Genomic DNA, 8,685 nt, shown 5'->3' with positions numbered 1-8,685 from the left:
AAAGCACAGGGATAACCAAAAATATAACAACCACAAATAGGTCCGCAAGGATACAATATGGCTCTGCGCAAAGTTTGATTATTATAGTAACAGTAGGCTATAAAAAAAATAAATTATTTTATTACAGCGTGTGTTAGGTGAAGCAAATCAAACCGAGGGCCTTTGCTTTATTTTTGTGCTGGAGCATCATTGCATTGCATGCAACGACCAAAATCTTTGATGAGAAAGATAATCTGAGCAGGTCAGTCTGTGTAAAGTATTTAAGTACACAGTGTTTAAGCTGAAATTTAGACAATACGCCAAGAAACCGCTTTAACACTTGTGAATGTCACTTGCACCGTGAGCATGCACGATGAAATTCAAGTCACCACAAACTAGCCGGTGACAAATGAGAACAGGAAACGCCAGGAGCATGATGTGTCAATGGAACAGTTGAAGTGAAACCAATGGACTATTATCCTTTAGGTTTTTTTTTTTTTGGACACCAATCACTACAGCTGAAGTTTTTGCACATTATCCAGCTAAGTGTTGATCTTATATTATTAAACATAAGCGTTTTAATGTATTTATTACTTAAATAATGGGGTCTATTACTTATGCTTCATATCAATAGGCCACAATGCTATGTCACAAAGAGGGCAGTCGTGTCGTTTACTGTTTTACTGAGTAAGTCTCAACAAAATTGTGCTTTTCATCTCTTTAAATAGGTGAATTTTGAGGATAGAGGATGATAGTAACATAATAAAATACTAATGCAGGCTATAAACTTAGCTTATATTTAGCAGTCTAGCAAAAAGGTTCAAGTAAAAAGGCGTGCGTTTTTATATTTGGCAGTAACAGTAATAATAATAATAATAATAATAATAATAATAATAATAATAATAATAATAATAGATTAGATTAGATTAGATTAGATTAGATTAGATTAGATAGAACTTTATTGATCCCTTTGGGAGGGTTCCCTCAGGGAAATTAAGATTCCAGCAGCATCATTACAGGATAAACAGAGAATAGAAAATAGAGAAAAAAACTTCTAGATAAATTAAATTAAATTAAGTATTTACATGTACAAATATAAAAAGAATAAGATATGGGGAAGAGAGGAAGGGGGGAGGGCCAGCAGGAGAGATATTGCACTTTATATTGCACATTATATTGCACATTGTCCAGTATTGCTATAGGCTAATAATAATAATAATAATAATAATAATAATAATAATAATAATAATAATAATAATAACTTTATTGTAACAAACCGCGGGTCAGAGAGCAGATTAGATCACACAGTGTGTATCTGTGCTATGCACGCTAAATGCATGTTAATATTCTCTCCTTGCGTCATGTATTTGTTGAAATTTATTAGCACTTTAATAAAAATCTTTCTTTCTTTCTTTCTTTCTTTCTTTCTTTCTTTCTTTCTTTCTTTCTTTCTTTCTTGCCCAACTCTAAGTTAGCAGCTTTTAAATGAAACGTTAGAAGCTGAAACTATTGCCCACCACATCCAACACACACACACACACACACACACACACACACACACACACACACACACACACACACACACACACACACGTTTGTCTCACTATCCCTGTGAGGACCTTCCAGTGACATAATTATTAATGCAGTTAATTAATGCTGTGCCTGCACCTAAACCTGACCCTAACCTTAACCCCAGTAATGAAAAGGAAACTTTTTGGCTCTTTTTAAAATTTATTTATTTATTTCGATGTTTGTTAAAAAAAAAAAAACACCCAACAGCAATTTCCTTGTGGGGACCATCCAAATGTCCCCACAAGGTCGAAATGATCAGATTTTGTTATCTTTGTGGAGACATTTGGTCCTCAGTATTATATATAAAACACACGCACACACACACGTCTTCTAAAATGTGACTAAGGTAAATCCTTCGCCCTTCTCTTCACAAGTCTTTCGGAACAGACTTTTACTCATCAAAAATACCACAAGTGTATGACGTCATAACAACATCCAGTGACGAAACAATTCCAGTGAGGATAATCCATTGATCTGAACTCACTTGATTATTGCTAAATTGTTGGGCCAGTTTGTTCGGAACGTAAGACTCTGTGTCACGTGGGCTCCAGCTGCTTTATCAAACCGTCAGAATGTACTGTTTAACAAACTGTTAATTATTGTTGGAATAGTTTTAACACGTCATTTTGTGACGTATACTTTTGCTAAACATAGCCTGCGTGTGTTCATACTGATATAGGCGCTCTGTGTGTGTGTGTGTGTGTGTGTGTGTGTGTGTGTGCGCGCGCGCACACAGAATGTATAACCCTTAAAAATTCCAGGACACTTTAAAAGGTTCTATGTGGAACCCAACAAAAGTGTTTCCTATCAGAAAATTTTCCAGATATTTAACTTCTTAAAAGCTAAGAATGCTTGATTTTGCAATGAATCCTTTTAAAATCCGTAAAGATCCTTAACCCCCCCTTATTTCTAAGAGTGTATGCACACAGGAGGCCAGATCAGATCTGCGTAACAGTCATCATCTTTGGGCTTTTTACGCATTTCTGTGATCAGTCTCATTTTAATGCGCTTGCCCTGGTCAAAAAATAAATTCCTGCCTGACAGATGTCAATGTCAACAAGTGTCACAAAAAAGTATAAAAGAAAAGAAACCATGCCACAAGCTTGAGTGAATGGTAAGATTGCATGTTATATTCAGACTTGTCGGGCCGACAAAAGTCCAAAGCAGACAGCCGATGCGTAAAATATTGGTTTATTTTGGTATGAATTATGTAGGTAACGCGTTAAAAAATGGCACATGTTGGCCAATATGATAGAGACCAAATTTAGCAATTAACATTTATCTATCTATCTATCTATCTATCTATCTATCTATCTATCTATCTATCTATCTATCTATCTATCTATCTATCTATCTATCTATCTATCTATATAACTTTTGACACATATTGTCTGGCAAAATGTCGATGTACTTTGTGTCTGCATTTGCTACAAGATTAAAAGGTTTTTAAAGGATGTAAAGCTAACGGGGAATCTGTAAATCTGTTATGCTACAGGGAACTGATACACATGAAAAAAAAAAAACACCTTACAGGAGTAACTAACACTAGGAGTATATATTGCAGAAACTTTTTTAAACATTCGTCCAGAATTAAAAAGTGCAAAAAAAAGTTAACATATATACCAAAACATATATAATTTATGTACTTTTCCTAGCATTTGTGAATAAGCTTATATTCTCCCAGATTAACTTTACTCGATTTGTAAATCTACTCTGCAAAAGTTATTTTATAATCGTATCGAATGAACGAGGCGTTTCTGATACACACACTAAAAAATGTCATTTCTTTAAATAGCACTGTAGGGAGCATCGACACACAGAGAGGACTGGAGGTAACCGGAAACGCATCAGGGACATCTCAGTTTAATTACTCATCTATAATAAGATATTGTCATCAACACAAAAAAGGACATGGTTTACATCCTAAACTAAATGTTTTAGGTTTCACATGCATATTTTAACCTTCATAAATATTTTAAATAAAACAGGCCTACTTTATCCAGATGTGATCGTAGCTATATGAATAAGTTATTATTATAAAGATAGAATAAGGACTGTATTGAACGGGAAAATATGTTGATCTGTATCCTGTTCTGCGAGTAAAATCTGTCTCTCAGAAGAGTATTTGAAGAAAATGCACACATCTTGCAAATTACAGTCGTTAACCAAAAACAAAAGGCTTTAGAAATTGTGGCGTAAAAAAAAAAAAAAAGGTAAAAAGGAAAAAGGAAATTCCGCTATACTGCAAAACAAATATGGAAATCGGAATGAGGGGAAAAGAACTGATCTGCGTGAATGAAACAATCCTTTATAGGTTTGTTATACCTTGATAAATTTACCTTAGATATCCAAACAAATAAATCAAAACAAACTTCAAAGGAGAAATTCAAAGGAGAATATATTCATATATTAATAAAGATCTGCACAACACCATTAAGCTGCACTTATCTCTTCTTCAACTTAAAAAAAAAAAAATCTGCAAATAGCAGACATAATGTGAATTTTTCTAACACAATATAGACCATTCATTCATTCATTCATCTCCAGCAAGCACTTTTTCCTTGTTGGGCTCGCAGTGGATCCAAAGTCCATCCCGGGAATACTGTCCGCCATGCGGGAAAACACACTGGCTGGAAAAATCAATCCATCTCAGGAACATTGATATATGTTTTAGTAATTAAAGAAATTGATTAAAGATGCTGCTAACTTAAAAAGGTTCATTATAATTGTTATCCATAGCCTAAATCAGGAAATAATTAACATAATCAGCATAATGACTGTTAGTTAGCCAGTACATCCTATGGGAATTAACAGTTACACCACAAAAAATGGTCATTTATGAAATAAAAACCATCTGAATAATTATAAGTTTGAATCCGTATGTACTCTATTATTCCTTTATGAACAGAACAGTGTGATCGACTAAAACAAAACAGAAAACCAATGTGGAGAAAAAGTTGGGGTTTTTTTCAGGAAAGATGTGATATGTTTGAATGTGAAACCACCATGTTAAAAGAACATTTGATTTACCATATATATATATATATATATATATATATATATATATATATATATATATATATATATATATATATATATATATTACACACACTTTCATCATTGCAAATTCATTTGACTCCATTTTATGTCATATATGTCAACCATAGGATTCCAGTCCAATTACTCGGAGCATATGAGATTGCTTTACTGAAATACAAATGTGAGTAAATCCCTTAAACTTGGCTCTGAGTCACTTGTGGTAGGGACTAAGGCGAATATGCATATTTCGAGAAAGAACTCGTGAATGCCCATGGAAGCATAGTGGAATGAAAGTTACTACTTCCGACGTGCTGACAAGACCAGTATGTGAAGCCTAATCATATTGGTAGGCATAATGAGGGTGCACACACACATGCTTGGGTAATATGAGAGGGTTAAGGTGGCAGCTGGCTGTAAGTTGGATGGTGCACACATTAACTTGCCCAGATTGGCTTCCAGAAGGAAGAAAGCAGTTTGAGCAGGCAAATGAAAAACAGGCCAAAGAGACCCACCACTGGTTCACTTTACCTGAAATCTCTTATGTCTCTCATGCATATTGTTGAAATACTCACTCTTACATACATATACACATACATATACACACTTGCATGTGCATATATGCTTGTGTCCGTGTGTCTGTGTGCTGGACTGAGAATCAAAAGTAATCTACATTTTGAGCTTGTTTTGAATCATCAGTGAAGGGACGAAATCCGAGCACCTAATATATCTTCCATATATGAGAGACATGCTCCTAATGTTGAGAGCTACGGGATTTGACTTTTAAGTCAACATCAACACTCAACGCTCATGTGTATCGCATATCTGAGAGGATGAGTGCTGATCTGGATATTGCTGATATGCTTTTTTCTATCCTTATGAACATGGTTAAATAGATCAAGCATGCATATGAGAATAAACATGCATTCAGATTAAAGCCATGTTTGAAGAAATCTCTTGCACTAGAGCATGTTCTGTATTTGTTATTAGGTTTTTCCTTTCTCAAATCCAGTCGACGCTATGGATCATACTGCCCTCTTTGTGTCATTGAGCCATTATCTTGAACTTGCAATCCATTTAAACAGAAGTGATGTTTCAAGTATAAATGTAGTTTTTTGGTGCAGGATTAATATCCAGTATCATTTGTACAGTGGGTTTTACAATAAATTATCTCCACGCAAATCAAGATGTAGATCTCCATCTCTAATAAGCAAACACACTTAGTATTAAAGCAATGGTCAGGCTTTTATTGGAACCTGAAATGGCCACACATGGTCATCCAGTAGGGCCGAATGCCCTCTGTTTGCTTGTTCCACTAAAGGCATAGCTGATAAGGTATCTGGGGTCTTTACTAGAGCACAGTGCTCAGCAGCGTCGTCCCCCATACCTCACGCCTCACTCACAACTCCACAGCCTGTCTGGGGCCAAGGGCTTTGGGGTTGGTGGGCCTGGGCTGACACATTTCTGCTAACAATCACATCACACGGACCAACATTCCGCTTTCCTGGTCCCTTGCTTTTCCCCCCTATTCATTTCCACAAGCATCCCACCAATGGCTTCATCAAACCAACACACTCCTTCCCCAACACCCTCGCACATATATGCCACATAGGCAAGTACACATACATGTACAAGTCCATGGGTCATGTAGGCAGTGATTGCTCAAAAACTATAACCATTAAAAGAGTTCAGACACATTCGAGATTAGGACATCTTTTGTATTTGGAAGTTACAGTCTTTGCAATACTATCATGGTATGCTGTAACATTGTGATATTAGTAATAATTCAGTGGGTTAATTAAATTGTAACGATCACAAACATCATTGAGAGACAGTCCACAGCTGTCTTGTTGTGTTGTAGTGCCCTCCACTGGGCATAAGTAGTAATAGGTTCAATTATTAACCCTAAATTTGGATCAATAATATTCTGTATGAGCAACATATAAAGAACAACTCCCAGATCAGCAAATTATAGGCATAAATATAGCTGCAAGCAGTGATTAAATAGATAGGCACTTTCTGACCCTCACCCATAGCAACAAAGGAAGAAAGACCAAAAACGATTGGAACCATCAGCACTTATTCCCAAAGAGATATACTAAATTTGTTGAGATATTGCATCATGTCCTGTTTTCAGTAGCCACCCAAAGTTGCAAATGGGAAGCCATGACATAATGGTTAGAAAAGCAGCTTTGGGACCAAAAGTTTGCTGGTTTGATTCCCTGGACCAGCAGGAATGGCTGAAATACCCTCGAGCAAGGCACCTAACCCCCAACTGCTCCCCAGGCTGGTCTAGGTATGTTGTACATCACTCTAGATATGTGTCTGCTAAATGCCGGTAATGTAATGTAAATGAACTCAAAACTTGATTGTTAACATCAGATCATGTTGCTAAATATAGGCTCTGACATCCTGTTTTGTGACTTCACCATTCAATTAATTTGTGCATTCTGGACAAACCATTTGGTGTCTCATAAAAGTGAGAAACAAGCTTTGCTTGGGTTAGTGCCTTGATACTCTGATTCAAATTTCATGATGATTGGACAAAATCCAAAAGAGAAGAAGTGAAAGAAAACCCCTTGGTTTTTGTTAAAACTAAAAATGGCTGACTTCCTGTTCAGCAAATCAGAGATTCGTTACATTGAGAATGTACTCTCGGCTCCTTCCAGAAGATCATCAGAAGGAAGGATCATGGTGTGATGGTGAGTGGTTCAAAAGTTATGAGAAGTTTTACTGATTCGTATATTATAGCGCGGGCGGCACGGTGGTGTAGTGGTTAGCGCTGTCGCCTCACAGCAAGAAGGTCCTGGGTTTGAGCCCCGGGGCCGGTGAGGGCCTTTCTGTACGGAGTTTGCATGTTCTCCCCGTGTCCGCGTGGGTTTCCTCCGGGTGCTCCGGTTTCCCCCACAGTCCAAAGACATGCAGGTTAGGTTAACTGGTGACTCTAAATTGACTGTAGGTGTGAATGTGAGTGTGAATGGTTGTCTGTGTCTATGTGTCAGCCCTGTGATGACCTGGCGACTTGTCCAGGGTGTACCCCGCCTTTCGCCCGTAGTCAGCTGGAATAGGCTCCAGCTTGCCTGCGACCCTGTAGAACAGGATAAAGCGGCTAGAGATGATGAGATGAGATATTATAGCGCCCCCTAGACATGAATTTAGAGATATTTTCTTGGAGTCCCTCAGGTCCCGGTCCTTGTTTTTTGGATTGGTTTCACAATGATGTGATTCAAATTTGGTGATGATTGGATAACATACGTAGATCAGTGGTTTTGTAGATTTGTAGTTCCATATTTTAAAAGGAAAAAAAAGTGAAATGATGGAAAATCCAATATGGCAGGAATTAATATCATGGTATCTGTTGAACTTGACATGACCAAAGATTAGAGGAAACTTTGCTTTGTGACTTTATTATTGTTGGCGTGTGTCCAATTTTTCCCTGATGGTGGTGCTAGAGTTTTTGAGAGGTTTGCATCAAAAGTGCTGTAAGCAGTTACTGTAAACAGCTTACTCAAGATGAGCTTTACTCAATATTTATGGCCTCTTTTGGGTTCTTTCTTTGTTTCTTTCTTTCAAAACATCATCTGATCATATATTACATATCATTACTTTTTTATACTTTGTTTTGGGCTAGATAAAGATTTTTGGATTTGGGATTTTAAGGTTACACGTTAAAAAAAATTCATTCATTCATCTTCAGTAACCACTAACAGAAGGTTTAGGGTTGTGGTCAGTTTGGAACCTACCCAAAAAAGGGTACACATAGTTACCTTGAGGCCCAATAATGAGCCCTAGGGGGTACATTAGTGTAGATTGTACCTTGGAGGACAGAATTGGACTGCTACTGTACCCCCATTTCTGACAGTGTACTTCAGTTCATAATTGGTCCCAACTAGAGATGTGTGTTTGAGTGGTTTTTTTTGTTAATCCGGTTTGTGAAGTTCTTTTTTTGTACCTACACAATTTCCCAAAATATTAAGAAACTAGTCATGTACTTCAAACCACCCAGCCTATTACTAAAGACAAATGAATGAACATTGTAAATGTTAATGAAAGTGGTCTTTGTCCCACAAGTGTCTACTTCACACTACCCAGTTATAT

This window comes from Neoarius graeffei, chromosome 28 (assembly GCF_027579695.1).
Source record: "Neoarius graeffei isolate fNeoGra1 chromosome 28, fNeoGra1.pri, whole genome shotgun sequence".
NCBI classification, from domain to species: Eukaryota; Metazoa; Chordata; class Actinopteri; order Siluriformes; family Ariidae; genus Neoarius; species Neoarius graeffei.
This window is presented reverse-complemented; position numbering follows the sequence as displayed.